The sequence below is a fragment of the Stegodyphus dumicola genome, chromosome 2, assembly GCF_044657685.1.
Source record: "Stegodyphus dumicola isolate Sdum_Otavi_A_Nest chromosome 2, ASM4465768v1".
Classification (NCBI taxonomy): Eukaryota; Metazoa; Arthropoda; class Arachnida; order Araneae; family Eresidae; genus Stegodyphus; species Stegodyphus dumicola.
In genome coordinates, this window is record NC_140769.1 from 117,973,473 (window position 1) to 117,999,054 (window position 25,582).

Here is a 25,582-nt window from a genome sequence, read left to right on the forward strand (position 1 = left end):
TTAACACCATATGTTCAGCCTTTAGATGTGTGTATCAATAAACCATTCAAAGAAAATTTAAAATAGAGGAATACATGGATGTTAAAGGGTGAGAAAACATTTACAAAAGTAAGCTAACTATGTCATGCCAGTCTAGAAATAGTGTACGAGTGTAAAAGCATGGGATGAAAGTAATCCCGACAGAAGAATTCAGAAGTCATTTAATAAATGTATTATATTTAACAATCTAGGTGGAACAGAAGATGATTATTTATTTATGGATCAGTGATAGTGACAATGAAACAAAATTTGGTGATGTTCCTGAAGATTTAATGGAAGAGGAATGTGATGAACTTTTCATGTTATTTGACAGTGAATTTTAAATTAATAAAATATATCATTTCTCTTAAGTAACACAGCCTTTAGGTACATGTAGAAATTTAATTTTTGTATTCTCATCTTTTCCTTATTTTTAAATCTCTAATTTTTATATCCAGTGTATAATGTGCACCTTTAAATTTTGATGATTATTTTTTGCATTAACCCTTTGCGGCATGGTGGGTCAATATATGTCCCACCTAATTAATATTTATTTTCTCAGTTAGCAATTTCCGTTAGAAATTTTCTAATCTTTTAAAAATAATCTATTTTAGTTATTATTTTTCTCAGTAGATGTTACTACTATACCAGGGCTTAAGTTTATAAGCAAAAAATATTCAAAACAGGATCACAAGAGTGATATCCATGCATCTCGCATTTTTCAATACTTTAAAAATTTTGGTATACAATTTATGATATGTATGATTCTTTTTAATATTCAAAGGTATTTTATTTTCAAAAATCTTAATTGGATTCAATATTTTATAACATTAATTTTGCACTTGAAATAAGTGGGTTAAAAATTGCCCCACCACACACTTGAGTTTCCGCTCAATAGATGGCAGTACTCACGATTATTTTTCTTTTCTTTTTTGCATCTACTTTTTTTCGTGATTGCGCGCGCTTTTACATCCATTGTATGCTCTGATGTGCTAAAATGTCTAGAAAAAAATTAATAACTCAGGAAGCTTTGGATCTTTTTGCTGAATTGCCATCCGATTGCGACTCAAATGCTTCAGATATCAGTTCTGATTGAGGTGAAATTGAAATCCAGGAGAGAATAACTGAGGTTGAAGTTATTGCTGAAGAAGAAAGGGAATTATATAATTTGTTTCACTTTTTAAAGACACAGACCCATCTATGCATGTGGCTGCCATCTATGCCTGTGGCATTGTAAATATGAATTGAAAGTATCTATCCAAAAATTTAAAAGACAAATTTATGTCAAGAGAATATATAGACTTTTCAGTTAGCGATGATTCAATTTATTGCATAAAATGGAAGGATAAAAGATCCGTTTCTATCCTGTCTTGCTTGGAAAAGGCAATTGAAATGAAAGAAATTAATAGAAAAGAACGAGATGGAAAGACAAAAAAGTACTGTGCCCAAACAGCATTATTTCATACAATAAGAATATGGGATATGTCGACTGATTGATCAACTGAAAGGACTATATGGAATAAACCGCAAAAGCAAGAAATGGTGGCACATGATTTTTTTTTTTTACTTTTTAGATGCGAGTATAATAAACGCATTTATTCTATTTAAGTTTGTTCGCGAACCAGATCATGATGTAAAAACAATGAAAGATTTTCTTCTCTCAGTTATAGAAGGTCTAATGGCACTTGCAGGCAAGAAAGAGCTGAAAAGAAAACTTAAATAGAAATACCCAGTTCAAATAAAAACTAAAAACCCGTTCGTACAACCAGAAAAGAGACTAAAAAATGCAAGTCACACGCCAAAGAGAACGAGCAGGAGAAGATGTGCATATTGCAGCACATCGAAAGAAGAACGACGAACATTTTGGATGTGTGAAACATGTGAAGTGCCTCTATGCTTACAAAAGAATGAAACAACATGTTTTTCAAAGTTTCATGAAAAATGACTTTTTTCAATTTTAATCATATATAAATGTTTTTGAATCAAGGGCCAATTTTCATATTTTATGTAGTATCATATGTACGAGTATCAAATTTTAATCTTAAAATAATATTCAAGAAAATATTTTCTTTTGTTCCTAAAATTTAAAAATATTAAATATATATATGCAAAATGTGCATATGCAGAATTTTACAAGTCATGCATATATGCAATAAGTACAAAATGCATTTTAGTGTGTTTATAATGAATATTTTAGAATGCATGCTTTATTTTGTTTATTTATTCCACATATGATTTTTTTTCCCTGCTATACACCAATATGCTATAAGACATGCGCTAGTTGCATGGTGGGACAAACGGTATCCCACCTTCTCCCATAAAAAATTAAAGCGCAGAAATTTTTTCAAGCTTTAAAGGCACTTAAGTAAATCCATCTGACTTATTCTAAGGCATTTTTTTAAAGATTAAAATATATTTTAAATATGCGTGTCGCAAAGGGTTAAAAGTGCATGTTATACGGTGGAATATATGGTAAGCTATATAACTGTTCAATATATTTTTGTAAAGAAAGGGTATTATTGCACATTTTGTAAAAAATAAACATTGTATTCAATAATTATAACAATTATTAATTATTTAATAATTTATAATAAGAACATAAAATATTTTTGTGGGATATATTTTTCCCATAGGGATCCCAGCATTCATTTTTTGAAGCATTAGGTTCTAAATAAACATCTTGTTTGAACACAGCATTAATTATTCAGACCAAATCCCTAAAGAAAGAGGCAAGGGAGTATTATTAAACAAAAATTTTTATAAAATAAATATTTTTATTGTTTTAATATTACTAATAATATGCAAACAATAATTTTAAGTTCACTCAAGTTGAGTGAATAAGATTGCTGAATGTTGTTAGTTTGTCCTGCATTTGTTACTGGCAACTAAATAGGAAAGCTGATTGTTCTCTTTATGATTTTCCCCATGCTTAACATGAATTTAAGCTACTGAAAAAAATTCTCCATGAAGGCATTGTGTTACAACAGATAGCCTATGACTATTTTATAAAAATAATCATTGGATGATTTTTCTTATACGATAACATGAGCAAAAGTATTTTCTCTGGTAAAATGTATGTATCAGCACTGCTTATTGGCTGCCATTAAATTGAACGTGTCAGTCTTATTTTTTAGACTACTCTTCATTTTTCTAAGAAAGTTTTGCGAGTAAAAAGTTCTATTTATAATCTGTCATTTTATTTTGTTCCTTTTTAATGTAAATAAACAGTTTAAGATACAGTACAAAGTCTTTAATCCGGACTTGTCTCGCCGATTCTGGATTAGGGGCTTTTCCGAATTATAGATCATCAATTTAAATCTGGTAAGATGTCATACAGAAATTATACGATTAAAGATATGAAACTGTAATTTATGAAATAAATAGCAATTATGATCTAAAGGGTATCAAAATTTAATAAAAAAAAGCTTAATATTTATTTACTTTATTAAACATTTCTTTCAACACGTGCATGCGTAAAGCCTACACTAGGCATATTTGAAATTAGAAAATTGCAACCAGAAAACTATTTGATGTGTATTCGTGATATTTATAATGATGAGGAAATTAATTTAAATCATATTGGAGTAGTACATCGCGATGAAACACTACATTTAGTAAGGAATTATAAGCTGAATAAAATAAAAACATCTGCCCTGAAGATGAGGATAGTGCTGGCAGATCAACTTCCAGTTCATTGCGAGCCACGACGAGGATAGTCCCCATGTGCTTTACCATAATCCAAAATCTTAAGCTTAGAAAACTCTTATCGTAGCCGGATTGAGTTGATGATAATATATTTTCTGGTTAGTGTATCAAGTTAGCATACTTGTGTATCTCTTTCTTTCAAAAACTGTTTGGCTCATGTTACTCTGTAATGAAAAAAGATTCAGATTATTTTTTAGGTTTTATATAGTATTTTCAATATTAAAATTATCATCAGTTACATTAACAGTATTACTTTACTTACAAATCGTATACCATATTTATGAATATATGCCTCAATGTTAATTGCAGGCATGCATTCATAAATATGGTATACGCAAAAGCTCCCACTAATGATTATGATTAATTTTTGTATGAAATTTTATATCCAAAATTTAGATTAGGATTTTTATGGCAAAATATGCGAGGACTAGATGCCTAAAAGGAGTTAAGTCTTGTAAATGATGTTTGGCGGGAGACAACTTGTAATACGTTACACATGAAGGAAAATCACAAAATGTCGCCTGCAATTAACCAATATGTCAGGATTTTAACTTGTTCAAATTATCAGTCTTCAGCAATCTTACCAATCAGTGCTGATGGGTCACATGTATTTGAAAAAGTGCTTGTGTATTATAAGATAAGAGAGAAAAATTTAGAAATTGAAAACGTAATACATCATAAAACAGTCCAGTAATACTTTATGCTCTTTTGTAGATATACAGAAGACAGAAGCAAGTTTTCATCAGTATTCGTTCATCAAAGGAAAAGTTTCCATATGAAGCTGTTTTTTGAAAGGTGTCACTATATTGATTAGTAATACAAAAGCAGCACAGGAATTGTTTTCCCTCACATCCAACCAAAGAGCTGTGAGGATGATTAACACACAGTGGGTAGCTAGGATTATTTGACATTACATGCAGTTTTCTTGTATATGTAAAACAAAATAAACTTTTACATATTGAATTTGAAAAACTTGCAGAAAGAGAGAGAGAGTAGAAATATTTACTATACATTTTATTGGTGTCTGACTGATAGCTTTTGGAACAGTAAGTCTTCCTGTCATTTAAGCTTTAACACATTTAAATACGGATGCTTCTTGAAAGCCATTAGGGCAAACCATAGCCAAAGATAAAAGTGGCATCCGCTGTGTTAGAGAAAAAGTCTTATGATGGTGAAATTGGTCAGTGTCCACCTCAACAGGTCTGTCAAACAGAGGCAAAGCAGTTCAGTGATCTCTTTTACCTGCTGAATCTAGTTTCTTAAAAAAATTTCACAGAAACTTGGGGTTTTCATCTGCAAAGAACCCGTTGGCGCTTCGGCAAAGAGCCTGTTGGCGCCATTGTAGTTTTACTCGACAAGCTCCCCAACGGTTGATCGTCGCCGAGGATGATCAGCGTACACATGGATATTAAACACATAGTTCACAGATGCAGCATTAAAAACTATGTCAAATATTAGTCACTAAGGATGTATGGCTTAGGTTTTTCATGCCATCTGTTTTGTTGTATTTCATGCTTATGACTCCATAAGAAGACTTAAGGTGAAACAAATGTTATGTCACAAGCAGTGACACTGAGATGCTATTTCACATATAACTGAGAAGTACAGCACTAATTAGCACTGTAATTGTTAAAGAAAGTATCTTAGCTTTTAAAAAGCTTTGTTGCAGGTAATGTGAACTTAATTACTTTATCATTTTAAGAATAAGAAGGGTTTGTGTGTTTATTTAATTCAATATGCAAAGCATGTGAGGGCTAGCTGAAAAAAGCATGCTTTTGTGAATATTTTCTAGAGTAAATAGGTTCATATTTACAGCACTTAAGGAAAATGCATGCGGAAAAAAATAACCTGCACGACCTGCTTGTTTATCAGGATTTGAGCCGAGATTGAATTACCAGTATTCAGCCATCTTAACTACTCATAGGACAAATCTAAAGAAAATACTCGTAATATCATGTAATCAAAAGTTATCTATGTGTTGTATGGCAGGATTGCTTTTTCAAGTACCAAGGTAGGGAATACATAATTTATTTTCAAGTCTTTGGTAATGGTATTAATCATTACACATATTTTTCGTAATTCATGTAGAATACTAATATTTCTATTACAAGTGTCTTTTTTTCATTTTTGAGTGTTTTGCTTTTTGATATTCTCAGAATTGTATCTGATAATTAGTATAATAGGTATAAATACAATAGACGTATATGATAGATTGGGGGTGTACATCAGTGAGAGACACAACTACATATTTACATGATTCTAAAAGTGGTGAAATAGGTATCAGTCAGCAAGAAATGTCCAGTTCCAAGCAATCATTCAATGACAGTCTTAATTCAATAAGATGCATGCCCCTGTAATAAATTAATGAATGCATGACCTTTAACCCCATAACTGCCGCGGGCGTATATATACGCCTTGCTCAGCCGATGCGTTAACTGCCCCAGATGCGCAGCCGATGCGTTAACTTTGCGAATAATTTTAGGTGTAGCAGCGCAAAGCAAATGATAGCAGTTTGGAAGGACGTATATATACGCCTGGGGCAGTTAACGCATCGGCTGAGCAAGGCGTATATATACGCCCGCGGCAGTTAAGGGGTTAATACATCCATTTTACATAAACAGATTTTCAGTGTTATTTTTTTCAATTTACCTGCAAACAGCTTAAAGCATTTTATGTTGAAACAAGTGCCTGTCTTTTTCATAATATATTTGACAATACCAAAATCTTCAAGAGTACTGAAATTCTCTTCAGTAGCGTTGTTAATAAAACTAGAAAATTATACCTTTTATTATTTTTGAAGAGTCATTTGCTTTTGGATTCATTACACAAGTAGTGGTTTGCTAATTTTTATGACTTGGGGGATCTATAAAACTATTCTGTCATTTTAGAGAATCGATAATATTTTTTATTTCAATTTAATCATCTAATTGTGTGTCACACCTGAAATCTTCTTAAAACGATATATTATCTAGTAAAGTTTTAAGCCATAAATATTGTTTTTTTCATTATTTCAGATGACAATAACCGATATTAAAAAATTCCTTAATTAAGTTCCAAGAAGTCAAAATATTTTAGCCCAAGAAGGCAAAATATTATTCGGCCCAAGAAGTCAAAATATTTTAAGGGTTGGAAACCTCATGGTTCTGCATGCTACGTTAACAGACGTCTTACCAATTATTGACCCCCATCCCGCCATATTTTCTTTTGCGAACTAGCATCTGTTACCAAAAACTTCCTTAATTATATGGAAATATTTCTATTTATTTATTGTTAAAAGTTCATAAAAATAATGCGAAAATACGAAAAAATAATAATAAATAAGTGAAGAATAATCTAAATCAGCAAATGCGAACAACAATGGTGATAATTCAACAAAATGAACGTTAGAGGAATGGTTACAACCTTCAAACAAGCGAATAGTTTGAATCTGCCAGGTTACCAGGTTTTGAACTATTATCGCCAAAGTTGGCAATGTTTACATTTACCGGTTGGATGTTTACATTGCTTCCAAAACTTGTATGAAAAAACAGTTTTTATACTTCTCAGTACAGTCTGACAGCAAAATTTTGTTATTTTTCATATATACAAGTAAAAAAGTTGTTTTTAATATAGAATTAAAAATTAATGAGCTTATTTAAATTGTTTTACACAGCACTGAGTAAGGGATAAAATTTAATTTTTTTTTGTATACATTTTTCTCAGAGATTAAGAGTAATGTGATGTGACAAGAATCATGCGTAAGTGCATGCGTTTTCAAATCAGATTTAATATACGTATATGAATATACTAAACAAGCACACGTTCGCAGATATAAAATATATGTTAATACATAAAATGAAAGCAAATTTGAAAATAATGTAATTTAGAAAGTACCATATTAAAAATTGTTATTTTTTTTTTTTGTTTGTTTGTTATATGCATTTATTTGGTTTTTATTTTGTTATATGCGTTTATTAGTCTTTTTAGCAAATTTTGTTAGATTATTTGAATATAGCAAAGCAAACGAGACTGTGGATTTGATGAATAAGCGAAATCAAAACTGATCAGCCAGAGCATTTCATAAGTGAAATAAATGCTTATATTGCTTTTAAAAGAAACAGCATATTTATTTTTACAGTTTCCGTTCTTGTTTGCAACATGTTACTTATTTTTACATGGAAATATAGCAAACTTTTAAGAAATGAAGCTTACGCAACGCTTATCAAGGAACACTCCAAGTAACGACATTTTCAGCTCAACCTATTGTTGCCACACCAAATCGTAATAACTATTCAAAACATTACATCATGTTGCCACTTAGGAAATCTTAATAATTATATAGAAACATTAAATTACGTTCCGCTACATTACTCCTCCAATAACTGGGTTACGATTTAACAGATTCTGGTAGTGGAGTAATGCAGCCTAAGCTAACATTAGAATGAAAAATACTAAATACAATAAATAAATAGAATTACAATTAAACATATTCAATAACAGAGGTTAGGAAAAATATTCAACATTGTTACTAAAACGTAAAGGACGTTTTATTAGTCGTCCAGTTCGTGAGACTCGAGACCGTTCATCATTGGTCTCAGATTTTAACAAAGTCTGAGTTTTGGGCTGGGTGTCAGAAGTTTCTGGTTCCAGCCGTTGCTCACCTGCTATTAAACAATAGGCTGGCTTCAGCCTGTCAATCGAAATGTTTTCTTCCTTACCTTTGATTTGTAACAAGAAGTATTTTTCCATTCTTTTAAGTACTTTGAAATGTCCTTCATAACTAGGTTCTAATGGTTTCTTGACTCTCAGTTCTTAGGAAAACACGAGTACACACATTTAGATCTTTATAGACAAAAACTTTAGGAACCATTTTTCGATGTACCGCAGAGGGCTTGAACAATTCCATTTGTTTTTGCAATTTATGCAAAAATGTTTGAGAAACTGTCAGTGTTGTAGAAACTGTCAGTTTATCAAAAAATTCTCCAGGAAGTTTGATTGTTTTCCTGTAAACCATTTGTGCAACGGAATATCCACAGTCTTCTTTTAAGGCTGCCCTAAGACCTAGAAGAATTGTTGGAATGGATTCGGACCACTTGGAATTATGACATTTGATAGCAGCTTTCAAAGTTCGATGAAATCTCTCAATTTTGCCGTTACACTGTGGATGATAGGAAGTTGTGCGTTGAATTTTGACTCCACATATAATTGCCAATTTTCGAAATAGTTCAGAAGTAAACTGTGCTCCATGATCCGTAATAACTTGGTAAGGAACTCCAAAACGTTTGATCCAATTGTCATAAAACGCTCCGGCAATGGTTTCTGCTGTTATGTCATGCAAAGGAATGGCTTCCATCCAACCAGTATAACGATCAATGCAAGTCAAGCAATACACAAAATTATCAGATGGTGAATAAGGACCTATTAAGTCAGTGTGAACTATAGTAAAACATTCATCAGGCTGCTGATAAGTTCCTAATGCAGATTTTGTATGATGTGAAACCTTATTCTTTTGACAACCAATACAGGCACGACTCCATGTTTGTATAACCTTTTTGATATTTGGCCAAATAAATTTGGATTTTCTTTAACGTTCTTTAACGTCATTTCTTTAACGGTCGACTTGATTCCTGGATGAGCGAGGCCATGGATTTGTTGAAATATATCCATTTTAAACTGCTTGGGTATAAATGGTCTAATGTTAGAAGAAGACCTATCACACCACAGATTTTTACCAGATGGAAGTAAATAACTTTTGAAATTTAATGTTTTATTTTGAGCTTGTAAATCTTGTAATTCTTTATCATTAACTTGTTTGTCAGCAATTTTATCATAATCAATGAGTGAAATAGAGAAATCGGCTATTTTGGATAACTGATCTGCAACAATGTTTTCACTTCCACTAATATGGTATATGTTAGTAGAAAATTGAGATATATATTGCAATTGGCGCATTTGTCTTGGTGAAACCTTTTCGCTCTTTTGTCTGAAAACATGAACTAGTCGTTTATGATCCGTAAAAATTTTGAAATCGCGACTTTCTAACATATGTTTAAAATGTTTAAATGCAAGATATATTCCCAGTAACTCGGGGTTATAAGTACTGTAATTTTTCTGAGTGTTATTTAATTTTTTTGAATAAAACGCTAAAGGTTTCCATGCTCCATTTTCAAACTGTTGGAGAACTGCACCAAAAGCCCAATCAGTTGCATCCGTGCATAGTGACAAGGGCAAATCTGAGTTGGGATAACTTAAAAGAGCTACGTTTGCCAAATCCTGTTTACATTTTTCAAAGTTAAATATAGCTTCATCTGACCATTTAATTTTTCTTCTATCTTTTTTCTTAGCACCCTTTAGGTATTCATGAAGTATTGCTTGTGTCTTAGCAGCATCTTTCAGAAATGGTCGATAAAAATTAAGCATCCATAAGAAAGTTCGCAAATCATGGATAGTCTCTGGTAATTTATAATTCAATATTGCTTCAACTTTTTCAGGTAGAGGACGAGATCCTTCCGGTATTATAAGATATCCTAAAAATTCTAAGTTATTAACGCCCATGATTGACTTAGAAATGTTGATTCTCAAACCGTATTTATCTAATCTATCGTAAACAAGTTTCAAGTGATTTCTGTGTTCTTCTGAGGCAGAAGCAATTAATATGTCATCGAGATATGGAAAAGTAAAGTTCAAACCTTGAAATACTTCATGTATGAATTTTTGAAAAGTAGCTGGTGCATTTCGCAAACCGAAACTCATTACATTAAATTCATAGAGGCCAAATGCCGTAATTATGGCGGTTTTCTGTTTGCCCTCTTCAGCTATAGGAATTTGGAAATAGGCTTTGAAAAGATCAATTTTGGAAAATAATTTTTTGCCTTTTAAAATGTGGTTAAAATCACTAATCCTACGGATAGGGTATCTGTAATGAATAGTTATAGCAATAAGTCTTCGATAGTCTCCACAGGGACGAAATATTCCATCTCTTTTAGAGACTAAGTGCAGAGGACTAGCCCATGGAGATTTAGACTGTCTGATAATATTGTTTTCCAACATATACTGAAATTCTTGTTTGGCAATCTGTAACTTTTTACTATCTAGCTGTCTTGGCTTGGAATACACCGGTTGACCTTCAGTTAAAGTGTGATGCTTAACATTGTGCTTAACATTTGTTATCAAAAGTTTAGGTTTTGTAATATTCGGATACTTGGATAACAGATCATGATATTTTAACTTAGCATGTACTAAACTTACATCATTCATTTTGGAGATGGATGTAATGTCACATTGAGTATTAAGGTTAGTTACACCATCGATTAATCTTTTGTTGTTTAAATCAATTAATAACTTGAAATGGTCCAAAAAGTCTGCTCCGATTATTCCTTTATTAATTTTGGCAATAATGAATGGCCATCGAAAAGCTCGACGAAGGGCAAGATCAAGCGTTAAAAATTTTACCCCATAAGTGGGAATTTCAGTGCCATTGGCGGCATGTAATTTGAAATCACTTTGAAGTTTATCTTTTTTTGTAGCCGGTAATAAACAAGCATCTGCGCCGGAATCAATTAGAAAATGCAAACCCGTGTGTTTGTCAGTCACAAATATTCGGTGTTTGCGGCCGTCCCGAACATAACCTGCAGTAAAATCAGCCACTAATTCCGTTGCTGGTTTAAGTTTTCCAACTTCTTTTGACCCCAAGAGCAGTTAGGTTCACACTTTTCAGGAATGCATTTTGAGCCAAACGTGTAATGGTAATTACAATACTTTCCATTTGGATTAAATCTTTTACGTTTATTACTTCTACTTTGCTCTCTGTATTTATCACTACTACGATTCCGAGACCGAGATTGGCGAGAAACACTTAAAGTTTCTATTTGTTTTTCTAGAGACGAAATTTTTAGCAGTAACTCATCAACCGAATTTAAATTTTTGCCAGAGAAATAAATTTCAGGCTATGAATTCATTTCCATTATTTTGTCGGCCATTAAAGCTATTTTGTCTAACCCTTCATCGGAAACCAGTAAAATATTTTTTATTGAGTCAGGAGGCATTTTTTCTGAACACAGTGTTTTGAGTACTTGATCTGAAACATCATCAGTAGCGAGCAATCTCATTTTTAGAAGTAACTGACTGGGTTTCATACCTTTAACTAAAGCATATTTATTATCAGATGTTTTATCCGTAATGATATCCTAAATAATGTCAACATATTTTGGCTGTAGTTGAGATAGTACATAATTAAATTTGGTACTATCAACAGTTATGGCATTAATTTCGAATTGAGCTTCTATTTGAAAAAAAAAAAAAAAACAAATTTCAGGCTTTTTTGGCCAAAAAGGTGGAATTTTGACACTCACCTTGCAAGTCTCCAGCATTGATGTTCCTTCTATAATCCAATGTTACGGTCACCAATCTTTTAATGTGGATTTGATGAAGCAAAATCAAAACTGATCAGCCAGAGCATTTCATAAGTAAAATAAATGCTTATTTTGCTCTTAAAAGAAACAGCATATTTATTTTTACAGTTTTCATTCTTGTTTGCAACATGTTACTTATTTTTACATGAAAATATAACAAACTTTTAAGAAATAAAGCTTACGCAACGCTTATCAAGGAACACTCCAAGTAACGACGTTTTCAGCTCAACTCGCTGTTGCCACACAGCGAATCGTAATAACTATTCAAAACATTACATCATGTTGCCACTTAGGAAATCTTAATAATTATATTGTTGTATCTCTCAATAGATTCTAAAAGGTAAAAAGAAATCTCTTACCTTTTCTTTCACCCGGGAGCCGAGCTTGTTCCATTCTAATTCTTATTCGATGAAATATCTAACCAATTTCAAGCTTTTTCATAAAGACTGACACTTCTGTATAAATAAAGATATTATATTTAGATACATTTATACATTTTATATACAATTATTAGGTTACATGAAAATTACGCGTTCTCCTACTAACAGACATTCGAGTTCGGGTTATGAGTTCTAACTACGTTCTCACGTAGGATTATTCTTGAGTTTTGATGTAATGGTGCTGATAGTTCAGAGTTTAGATGTGGTGGCACTGATAGTCTGGAGTTTAGGTGTAACATCACCTCCCATTGAGATCTGATGATGCGGAGGAACTCAATACACACAGGTCCAGTTGATGAGGAGGCCAAACAACTCATCCAGCTCTGGTCATCACTCGAGGACTTGAGGCAGGTTCTGGAATACTAGCAGCCTGATCAGCCTGGCCAGTTGCATGGTCGTTTCTATCTCGAGAGGCTCTGTCGGGGAACGTAGGGCCAACGAATTCGGAAGTAGAGATCTCCAACGGGAAAACCCGGGGCACTGGACGAAGCAGAGTTCCATTTCTTGTCTTGACCCTCGCTAGTCTAACTATCACGTCTTTGCTGGGGAAAAGCTCGACTATCTTGGCTAGAGGCCAATGTATGCGTCGTCTCTGGCTGTCTTCCAATAGAATGACTTCGCCTACTTGCAACTATTGAAATTTTCCCTTCTTTATTGCCTGTTGTCTCAACTGACCAAGATATTCATTACGAAATCTGTTTCGTAGATCATGTCTTATTCTCTGTCGGTATTTGGCTCATTGGTTTAGTTCTTTAAAATCTACGTAGTCCATATCAGGAACTCCTGATGATGGCAATTCTTGCAGGAACATCATAGGAGTCAGTGTTGATGGATCTTGATTATCCTCTGATACGTATGTGATAGGTCGCGAATTAATCACTTGTTCACAGTCATATAATATAGTATATAATTCTTCATAATTTAAGGACGTTCGACCTAACACTCTTCTTAAATTTTCTTTCGCCATTCACACAAGCTTCCGCCGTATCCTTTGGATAGAGCAGCTGAACATATGGTGTTCCAGTTAACTTTCTTAAGAACACTGTTAGTGACTAAAAAATTAGTTCCGTTGTCGGAATATATCGCATAAGGTCTACCTCTTCTGGCAATGAATCTACGTAAAGATTGGATGAAAGTTTCTGTAGATAGAGAAGTAACTAGTTCGAGGTGAATGGCTCTATAAATGGCACACGTATACAAGACTATCCACGCTTTAGACCCCTCACGGAGATAGAGGGGACTTGCTTGATCTACACTGACGACTTCAACAGTCGATCCTTTTCTGAGTCGGTCTTCGGGTGGAAATCCTGGCTCGACTTCCACTCTTTGTGCAACAAATCTTTTACATCTTACACATTTTCTGATAATATTTCGAATACTTTTCCTGGATTTTAATATCCAAAAGTTTTCTCTAAGATTTGTTATTAAAGTGCTGACACCAGCATGCTGGAGTTCTAGATGTTTCTTGTAAATTAGTCTCTCAACAAGAATATGTTTTGAAGGTAAAATGATAGGATATCGGAGCGATCATTCTCACGGTTTTTCTGTATGAAGAGAAGTATTTGTAGTACTGGTCCAAATTGTCTCCATGATCTAGAAGAGTCAGAATCGTTTTCCTTTTTTCTTTGTTTATGAGTTCCTCATCAGGCTTTTTTTCTACATGGGGCCACTCGTCTTCTGGTAAGTAAAGCCACGATGGGCCCTCCCACCATGCCGATTCCTGTAATTGCTCAATAGTACATCCACTCGATGGGAGATCCGCTGGCTTTAAACTTTCAGGTACATGCCTCCAGTCAGATATTCTGGTAAGCGATCTTATTTCTTGTACTCGATTATGAACAAACGTACCGCATGCTTGATCCCTTCTTATCCACCCCAAAGCTGTAGAAGAATCACTCCAGAACACTGTTCTACAATTCTTAAGTTTCAAATCTGATAGAATTGTTTTGGCAAGCCTAGCACCTAACAGACAGGAAAGAAGTTCAAGCCATGGAATCGTAAGTTCCTTAATAGGGGCTATTCGACTTCTCGCGCTTATTAACTGAACCTTTACACCTTCGATGGTTTCAGCTCTTAAAAATGCACATGTGGCATAGGCTCTTTTACTAGCATCCGAAAAGACGTGGAACACTACGGTATCTTCGTTTTCGTAATCAATATTTAACCAACGAGGAATTTCAATCTGAGATAGCAGAGGCAATTGGTTCAACCAAATCCCAAAATTCTGACTTAGGGGAAGAGGAAGATCTTCATCCCACTTAATCTTCTGGTTCCAGGTTTCTTGCAAAATTAGTTTAGGAATTACAGTTATCGGTGCAGTAAAGCCAATGGGATCAAAAATTTTCTGGGTAATTGACAAAACTTTTCTTTTGGTAATAGGTTCCCTCAAGTTAAATGTTTCTTCGATCTTGCAACTCGAACAATATTTTTCTAAATCCCATACTAAGCCTAATACTGGGACAACTTTCGTCTTATTCTCTATCTCATCGATCATGTCAATGCGAAAATTTGATCGCCAACATCTCAAATTGAAATGCCCTGAAGCCAAAATCAATCTTGCTTCTTGAACGAAATTTTCGGCTTCATCTACGTGATTTAAGCTAATTAACGAATTATCGAGGTAAAATGAATCCTTCAAAATATTAGAAATTTCTACAAACTTTTCTGGGACTGTAGTCAAAAGGTGACTAAGTGTAGCGGCTAGCAAAAACGAACTTGATGTGAGTCCAAAAACAACTCGGTTATGTCTGTAAATTTTAAACTTATGTTGATTATCAAACTATAGAAACCTTAAAAAAACTCTATCCTTTTCTGCTATTTTGATTTGACAAAAGGCCTTTTCGATGTCAGATGACACTCCTATGCGATATTTTCGAAAACGATTCAATATACGTGGAATAATGTTTATTAAATTTGGTCCTTTACTCAAGCAATCATTGAGAGAGGGTGAATTCTTAGAACGTGCAGATGCATTGAAATATCTTTGTAGTTTCACTAGACTCCTTTATTACAGGTCTGTGTGACAAGTAGTGCATTCCTTCCTCCCTTTCCTCAGTTACTACCTCGATAATGTCCTTCGCTTCCCACTCATCAAATATTTCTTCGTATTCTTTTCTTCTGCATGTGTTAATTAGTTTACTTTCGGTTTTGACGAGGTGTCTTTCTGCCATAGTACGGTTACTGGATAAGATGGATTTATCTAAAATAAAAGGTAAGGTTACTTCATATCTCCCTGAGCTATCTCGTTTTACAATTTTTAAGAAATGTTTTCGGGTTTCTTCTTCCAAGACACTTTTCGTTTTGTTTTCCTCGCTTGAAATCCCCAAGGTGTCTAAATGCTAAAGATTGGACAAATTTGCATCGGAAACATGTAAGGATAAAGAAAGAACGGACGGGGAACTCGACGTATTCGCATTCTCTTTAATATTGCCCATTAATGTCCAGCCTAACTTAGTCTCAAAGGCTACGTAATCCCCCACAAAATGTTCAATTCTTTCAGTGAACAACTGTGCTGCGGTGTCCGCTCCTAACAGCATATGAATCTCTTCCGGATGTTCTTGAAACAGACAGAGATTTCCATTCGCATGATTGCCATCGATAAGGATTCCCCTTTTTTCCATTACTTTAATGAACTTTTCGTCTTTGATCTTAGGTAGTGATGAACAAATTTTCCTCTGGTCTAGTGCTTCGATTTTACACCTGTACTTTCCATCTAAACTAGTTAAATCTATTTGATAACGATTATGATCTTCCGAAACTTCTACACCCCCAAATAACCCATGTTTAATTCTTTCAGTTCCTATCTTTTCTAATTTCAACATTTTAGCAGCATATTGACTTATGTACGTGTTCTGACTTCCGGTGTCTATTAGCAATCTTAGATAACCCTTTAAGGTTTTCCCAGCTACCCCTACGACCAAAGTTTGTAAATAAACTTCAGAACCGTTACTTTGATTCGAAAGTACTTTATTTTCAACTTCCTGGACAGTTTTGATCGTTCCCTTTTTACTTTCGGAATTAATTCTACTACACATAATCGTAGAATGCTTAGAGTGACGATGGGAGCAAAAAATGTTAGAATCACAAAATTTGCTGATGTGACCCTTATTTTGTAAACACCTAAAACAAGTGCCATTTTTGCGTAGTATTTCAACCTTTTCGTCATTCGTTAGTTTCTGGGCAATAGGACATTTATGGCTTGAATGGGAAAAATCTCCGTAAAAAATGCATGCCTTAATCAATTTTTCTTTATTACCCGTGGACACTAAATCAGAAGCAGAAGAAGCTTTTGTTTCTAATTTATTGCTCTTTCCATCACTGAAATGAGGAGTGTTTATTTTCTGGACTGCATACGCAGACTGACGGCGCCCACTATTCGCTGTAGAATGCTCTGAATTCTTATTTATGACTTCCGCCCTTTCGCGTGAATCTAAACATTGAGCTATAATCAAGCACTGGCTTTTAATATTACAATACGCACTTCCATTACTCATTCTGTTAATCTCAAGCAAAATATATTGGGGAAGTGATTTCAGAATTATTGGACATAACACACTTGATAAATTCTCGAGAGACTGACCCAAATTTTCTAAACATCTTAATTCGATAGAAATATTATCATAAAATTTTCTAAAGGCGCGAACATCATTCGAGATTTCCAACAGTTTAGTGTTCAAAATGTTATTCATGTGAGTGTAAATGAGCACATCTGTTTTCGCAAATCTTTCTTTTAGAAGATCAATTGCGGAATCGTAATTAGCAGCAGTAATCGGTAATCCTTCGACTGTATTTAAAGCAGAACCACCTAAATGAGCTTTCAAATAATTAAATTTGTCTATTTTATCTAATGAATCATTTTTATGAATGGCAGACTCGAAACTGTTCCAAAAGGTTAGCCAGTTGTTTATATCTCCGTAGAATTTTGTTAAAGTTAACTTAGGTAATTTAATTCGAACAGACTCGTTATGTTTTGGTTCGCTTTGACTGTTAGTACTGAACTGGTTATTTACTACCGTTTCAGTAGATTTGCATTTTAATGCGTCGATTCTTTTGGAGGTACGGAAACTGCATTTAACGACCTTTTGACGATATTCTTCAGATTTTTGGAATTCAGCATCAAATTCTTCGACTTTAAAAAGAGGTTCTAATTCTGTATCGACACTTTTAAGCAATCTGAAATTATTCTTTAATATTTCTAAATTTTCTTCCAAATCATGAATTTTCGGATCAATGTCCAAAAGCTGCGATTCCAAATCTTTCAGCGATTTCATTACTGATGTTCGGAGAGCTGTGCGCTTCTTTTTAAACTTATTTAAGATCTCTTCAGCCATGTTCTTAACAGTTCAAAAATTCAAAAAGTAATCAATAATTGTATTCTTAATCTTTATTGTCTAATTTAAATTCTTATTCTTTGGCAAAAAATTGTTGTATCTCTCAATAGAATTCTAAAAGGTAAAAAGAAATCTCTTACCTTTTCTTTCATCCGGGAGCCGAGCTTGTTCCATTCTAATTCTTATTCGATGAAATATCTAAATAATTCCAAGCTTATTCATAAAGACTGACACTTCTGTATAAATAAAGATATTATATTTAGATACATTTATACATTTTATATACAATTATTAGGTTACATGAAAATTACGCTCTCTCCTACTAACAGACATTCGAGTTCGGGTTATGAGTTCTAACTACGTTCTCACGTAGGATTATTCTCGAGTTTTGATGTAATGGTGCTGATAGTTCGGAGTTTAGATGTGGTGGCGCTGATAGTCCGGAGTTTAGATGTAACAATATAGAAGCATTAAATTATGTTCCACTATAAAACCTCTCTGCCTAAGGAAAGGCATGTCCCTATTTAAGAGTTTCTAAGTACATAAAACTGACTCTTATTCTCAATACTCATAGAGAAACCACAAAATCCTACTATGCAGCCATTTCATTCACTTGGGTTTGAATGTGAGTTGAGTTAACAGCAATCACTTTTAGCCAGGAGGCCATTGGTGAGATTTGACAGATTTGAAAAATTGAGAAAAATTATTTAATAAATATAATATTAATGAATAAACCAGACATAAAAACAGGATAATTGCTTATATATGACACAACTAAATATCAATACAACACATAAAATCACTGATAAACTGAAACATAATAACACTGATAAATTCAAATACTAAACGGAACATACATTAATTCTGTGTAGAGAAAATATTTCAACCTATTTTGTTGGGAACATCTGGCGGCAAAATCCTTATTTTGTATATCCTTATTTTAAATTCACATATTTATGTTTTGGCTCTTACTTCAAAATGCAAATAATCCACAAATTTCGATAAAATTAATAACTATTTCCCTATTGAAAATTCTCTGGATCTTTTCAGTTATAAGACAGCATATGTCAAACAATTTTCTGTAAACAAATATATGCACCAACATGAAGCTTCCAGCAAGAAAATCCACTTTCGATAGCAGCTCATTTTGACTAGGGTAAAATTTTTCTAAATACAGTCAAAAGTCGTTAATCCGGACTCGTCGGGACTTCGGCGATTCCGGATTATCGATTTTTCCGGATTATAGATCATCAGTTTAAATCTGGTAAGATGGCATGCAGAAATTATAAAATTAAAAATATGAAACCGTAATTTAGGAAATAAAGAACAATTATGATCTAAAGGGTATCAAAATTTACATAAAAAAAGCTTAATATTTATTTGTTTACTTTATTAAAAATTTTTTCAACGCGCGCATGCGTAAAGCATACATTACATAGTCCATTTGAACTTCCAATTCATTGCGCGCTGCCGCGTTTCCCCCCCGTAAGCGGCAGAGCACCGTGACATTGATAAACAGATTTCGGAATGGTTAGAGAAACGAAGGATATACCTTTATCCATTTTTTGCAGCAATTCCGCTTTTTGTTTAATGAACTTCGAAATATACTTTCGCTTTGTAAATCATTTACATATTAGTAAATGTATATCAGAAATTCTATTTGACATAATCGAAAGTTCAAGTTTATTTTTATAAAATTGCTCTAACAGTTTGCAAAAAATAATAAGACGGATCCAATTCGAAGATTAAGGAACAACGCAATCTGCAACATTAACTGAAATAGATAATTAGATAATTTTAGCTTACCTTATACCGTCGTAAACGTATTTTGCGCACGCGCACAAGCTTATTCGCAGCCGTAAAGGTCTTACGCGCATGCGCCAACGCGACGCATGCGCAGAAAGTTTGTAGCTTTGAGGTCCGGATTATAGATCATTCCGGATTATGGGTGTCCGAATTAACGACTTTTGACTGTATAAGAAATTTGTTGCTTAAATTAGTTTTTCATAAACAAACAAAATAGAATGGCACATTATTACAAGAAAAACATGAAAGCAAGAACATTGTTATAAAAGACAAAGGGGGGGGGAAGAAACATCATATTTCATTTAATTGGAGCCAAATTTGCTACATACATTTTTCAACATAAAAATATTTGAAGCATGTTATGTGATAAAGATTTGGTTTTTTTTTTTTTATTATGGCAAAGCATTTGAGGCTTATTCACCTAAAAGGAAGGATACCTTTGTAGAGGACTTCCGAAGGGAAACTGGCTTGTATGCGTGTAACACATGAAGAAAAATATGAAATGTCGTATATCCATTGTGAGCTGCTGTGGTGTAGTGGCCGAAACCGTTATGCAAACCCTGGGTTGTGACATCAGGTTGAAAGCAAAACACAGCATAATAAAATTTATTGAATGCTAAAAAAATGGCTACATACAATTCTGCAGAGAAAAAACTAAATCTTTTCCTTAAAATCAAATTCTATACATTTTACGTGCGAGAGCATTTCGTGTCTCTTGAGCCAACGGTTGCCAACAATTTAATTATTTTAATAAAGACTATTTTAACAACTATTGAAAACGTATTTGTAAGTTAAAAAATAATAATTTTCAGCTTATGCTCACGAGACATCCTTGTCCATATGTCAGTCTCTTCTTCTTTTATGTAACCTTATCACAACTCCTTCCCTCATAAAGAAATTTTTCTTGGCTAAGGAAGGAAAAATTCTAAATACAATTCACTGCTTTCAAAACACAAGTGGTAACCATTTAAGTGATAATAGAAAAGCCAGTTACATTACCCTGCACTTATTTCTAGATAACATAACCGCATAAATACAACAAAAATAATTTAAACTACTCCTCATGTGCGCCTTATACAAAGCATATTCCTCAAATTTTACACAATGCTAATACTTAAGATAAAACATTTAATTCTAACAATTTTTTTGAAAATGAAACACACAATGCAATTCTCAGATATTCTCTCTCTATACCATTAATTACTGCTTTCTTGAAATACGGCTCAAAACATTTTCCTAAACTCTCCGTTCCTAGATTATTCACCAGATTAGCCTTATTCTTTTCCAGCGATGGACAGTTAGGTCGGATATGTCCGTCCTTTCCACATTGGTAACACCTTATTTTCCGCTGTTTCTCGATACCTGCTTCATTGAAAACTTGCTTTTTTTTAGGAGCCTCCACTTTTCTATGCTCCTCTGATTTAATTCTTTGATGACCACTACTTTTCTGATTATAACTACAGTTAGAATTTATATACCGCTCTCTATCTTTCTCAAATGGTTTCTTTAACCCCGTTCTCTGTTCTAACTTCCTCGTATCTCTTCGCAAAGCCTCATACTTGTCGCATTTCTGTGCTAAAATGGAAGCTGTTTTAAATTCTTCCCAATTGTCTAAGTAGTGCTCTCTTATTTCTAGAGGGACTCGCCGCTGAATTTGCTCAGTGAGCATAAGTTCCTTAAGACTTTCAAAATCTTGAACTTCTACTGAATCCAACCAATTCTCTAAATACACTCTCAATTCATACACTAAATCCGCCCATAACATTCCTTTTTTTCTAGAATGTTCCTCAAATTTTGTTTTTAGTGCCCAAGAACTAAGCTTGAATCTCTGCAGGAGTAATTTCTTAACATGCTGATAATCATCCCCTTTATCGGCTGGTTCTTTCACTATTAACTGGGCTACATCGTGAGGTAATAAAGGAATTAATTGTGAGACCCAATCAATCTCATTAACGTTTTCTTTTTGAGCTTGTTTCTCAAATAGCATAAAGAATAATGAAATATCTATATTACTCGGTTCAAAATGCGGTACTACATCTTTCAAATTAACCTTTTTTTCTCTAGATTGTTCAACTTTCGAAACTGTGGAAGCTAGGCTATTAGTCTGAACCACATTCATCAGTTTTAACTTTTCCAATTCAAAAACTCGCTCCCGTTCCCATTCCGCTCTCTCTTGTTCATGTTCCCGTTCTGCTCTCTCTTGTTCACGTTCCCGTTCTGCTCTCTCTTGCTCGGCTATTTCTTCTGCTTTTCTCTGCTCAGCCGCAGCCCAAATTCTTGCCGCGTATTCTTTCGCAACTTCTTCTTCATAGTCCTCGGCATTTAGAATAGCCTGCCTAATTTCTCTTACTCTATTTGCCTGAGACACATTTGTTTCAAACTCCTCCGCTAACTCCAATAGCAGAGCTTTAGTAAATTTCCTCATAAGCTCACCCATTATGGAAAATTAAAGAAAAATAACCTACCCCGAAATACAATAACACAAAAACAACAACAAGTCTATCTCTCCAAAACTGAATAATTCCCTAACAATTCTGAACACAAATTGCCTTATAACACTTAAGGATAATACCTATGCCTACAAACAAAGCGTATATAAAAAATGCTAATTAAGAGGCAACCTTTTCCTGCTCTATATCCAAAATAAGCCTAGTCTCGAATAACTGGCATAACCTCTCCAAAATCACAAAAATGGTACTCACCAATTTTGAAGACGCCTTCGATTGACTCTCCTGGCACTACTTCGATATTCTTCCGGGAAATTTCACTATTATGCGGCACTAGATCACGCTTCCTCCGGCGTTCCCTTCTGACACACTGTCACTTGTCACTGAAGAGGCTTCACCACGCAAACTGTCCTTGCACGCAAAATTAGATCGTTCTTGAAGAGAAGAAAGTCTTGACTGTTCACAGGCGAAAAAGTCCGTTCCTAAATTTACTCTCAAGAACCAATCCCTAAAAGCTGCCACCAACTTTTAATACTTACTGCTGTGGTGTAGTGGCCGAAACCGCTATGCAAACCTTGGGTTGTGACATCAGGTTGAAAGCAAAACACAGGATAATAAAATTTATTGAATGCTAAAAAAATGGCTACATATAATTCTGCAGAGAAAAAACTAAATCTTTTCCTTAAAATCAAATTCTATACATTTTACGTGCTAGAGCAATTCGTGGCTCTTGAGCTTAACATTGCCAACAATTTAATTATTTTAATAAAGACTATTTTAACAACTATTGAAAACGTATTTGTAAGTTAAAAAATAATAATTTTCAGTTTATGCTCACGAGACATCCTTGTCCATATAAATCTTCAGTCTCTTCTTCTTTTATGTGACCTTATCACAGTGGGTTCTAGATATATTTTAGATGAATTGACATGAACTTGGTATGAGCATTTTCATATAGCATACAAATTAATAGGATGAACACTTTATTTTAACGTGAACAAAACAATTATAGTTTACGTAAAGTTAGTAATATAATGATTCTCTGGCATATAGTATGTTACATTCATTATTGTGACATTCTCTTCTATGCTATAACCTCGATTCTGTGTCATGTGAGAGAGAGGCAAAAAAGTGTGCCGTTTGCAAAAGTGCACATGTGCGGTGCTCATCAAAATCATCACACCAAAACAATTCTGAATCCAAAATGCAATGATCTTGTCTCATGCTACTTTTCTTTTTTTGACTCGTGCTACTTTTCTGGTATTTGTATTTTCATATACCAGAGTACAACATTCTATTATTTTCTTACCAGTTTCATTACATTTTCCATTAACAAGGTTTTTTCTCTATCATGGTTAAATATTTCGTTAAAATTTTCACTTTCGTAAAAAAGGCATTTCAACCAAGCTGTCATTAGTAATGTTTACATTTTTACATTCAGAATTAAACTTTCATTTATCATCTCTATTTAACTCATTAAAAGCACTTAACAACAAAAGTAAATCATTATATAACGTATTAACCATTGGCATGTTATAAGAATAGGTGACTTATATTTACCATCTACAGAACACTTTGATAAAGGTAAGTAAATGAGAGAAACCTTTAAAAATTGTTCGAGAGCTGACATGAAAATAACACTTCCATGTGGTGTACGGTATCTTTCTGGTAGAATATCAGCCTTAACGGCAGTTAATTACATTTCTGTATCTGCTACTGTATTATTTAATTTACAGTCACAAATAAGTTTAACAGTCAGCAAGTCATCGATTAATTCTCTAGCTTTTTGATTTACACTTAAATATTTAGAAGAAATTTCTGTGCATATGACATCAGAATTACTCTGAATTTCTTCTTTATTAAACGTTTTCTTGCACAAAAAAATGTTATGATATTTAGAATTACATTTTGATTGAAAAGGGCAAATTTTTGTTCTACAGTTCCTTTCAAAATGAAGAAACCACCAATTAGAATCTTTTAAACTCTATTATCTTTCTTCCAGCATTATAACACTTTTTTCTGAAACTTGATCTTTGTTTCCACAAAATAAACAAGGAAAAAAACTGAGTAGCTGCAACTTTGTTAACATTATGGGAATGACTAATCTTGTTGGCATTAAAAGAACTACAAGTGTGGAAATTGTTTTGTTTTTCATTAGATGGAATAAAATGCTTTTGGGGAAAATTTGCATAACTCTTAGAGTAAGATAAATTTAATGAAGTTTGTTCACGACTTTCGATTTCCTATTTTAGAAATTTCATGAGGTCTTCGAGATTAAAATTTTCTTAATCTGTTTTGAAATGCAAAATCAAGTGTTATATCCTTAGGAATACATTTCATTATTAAAGGATAGAGTAAAATCCCTTATCATTAACTTTTGATTCCTGGTGAATTTAGCGACCTTACTTGTATGTTATAGGTTTTGTATAATTCTCTCAAAGCATGGATATCATTCGAACTTCCGACAGGTTGTAAATTAAAAATGTGTGTACGAAAATTAATTAGGAGATCTTTCCTACCAAATCTTTCTTTAAGAATTTTAAGTGCTTCATCATAATTCTGTGGATATAATTAAAATTTTAAAGTGTGTATGCATGGTGTTCATTAAATCATCGCAGTGTCCATGCAACCAGCCCATTGCCGGGACTCGAACCTGGATCAAACTACCAGTTTTCGGCGACTTCCCCCACTTAGCCTCTGGTGGGCTGTCCGATAACAAAAAAGATCAAAATCTCATACCAGATGAAAAATGGTAACCTGGAATAATAAGTTATTACCATTTCAGTAGCATAAAGTGGCTTTCGTGATATTGTTTATTTTATTTAGCGTACCGTAAAGTAAGTGAGGACTATCTCTTAATACACTGGTAATTTGAGCTGGATTCAGACTGCAGTGAACAGGCTCATCACATGAGCATTTCCATGGTTTTAACTATGTGTAACAGGTTCAAAGCAGATTCCCTCGGGTGGTCTTTCACGAAAGCACCGCCCCTTCCCTTGGGCAGATCGCCTTCATGTGCTTTGCCGTAATCTAATAAACCAAGCCAAATTTAATTCCAGATGAGGACTCATAGTCAATGTTAAGTCTTCGTGAAGGACCTTTTTAAATGAAATTGCCTCATATTCATGTTAAATGTGGACAGGAAAAATCCATTTGTTGGGATGTAAAGCTGCTTTAAATTATTAGTGTTCAACGATTTTACTACTATCTAGCTGCCTTTTGTAGTATCTATATAAAAAAATCTTTGCAAAATAATCGTGAAGGCACAATTTATTACATACCAATAGCTTAATTAAGTTCAGAACTTGAAGAATAACTTCAAGTTACTGCTATCAGCATTGACATTTGGAGGGACATAATTTTATTTTCTAATGGCAAATTGCTCTTTTGAGTGTAATTTTTTGCATTCAGCATAACTAACCCTTCCATACACTAACTGTTTTTCT

General features: G+C 33.6%; 1 long non-coding RNA gene across 3 annotated transcripts in view; it reads left to right on the plus strand.

Moving 5' to 3' along the window:
* LOC118202436 (uncharacterized) overlaps positions 1-25,582 on the plus strand; it is a 72,590-nt gene that overhangs the window by 18,089 nt on the left and 28,919 nt on the right. For all 3 annotated transcript variants that reach the window (XR_015039544.1, XR_015039546.1, XR_015039545.1), the window contains exon 2: positions 4,438-5,734. This is a non-coding gene — a long non-coding RNA (uncharacterized LOC118202436). The remainder of the gene's footprint in view (positions 1-4,437; positions 5,735-25,582) is intronic.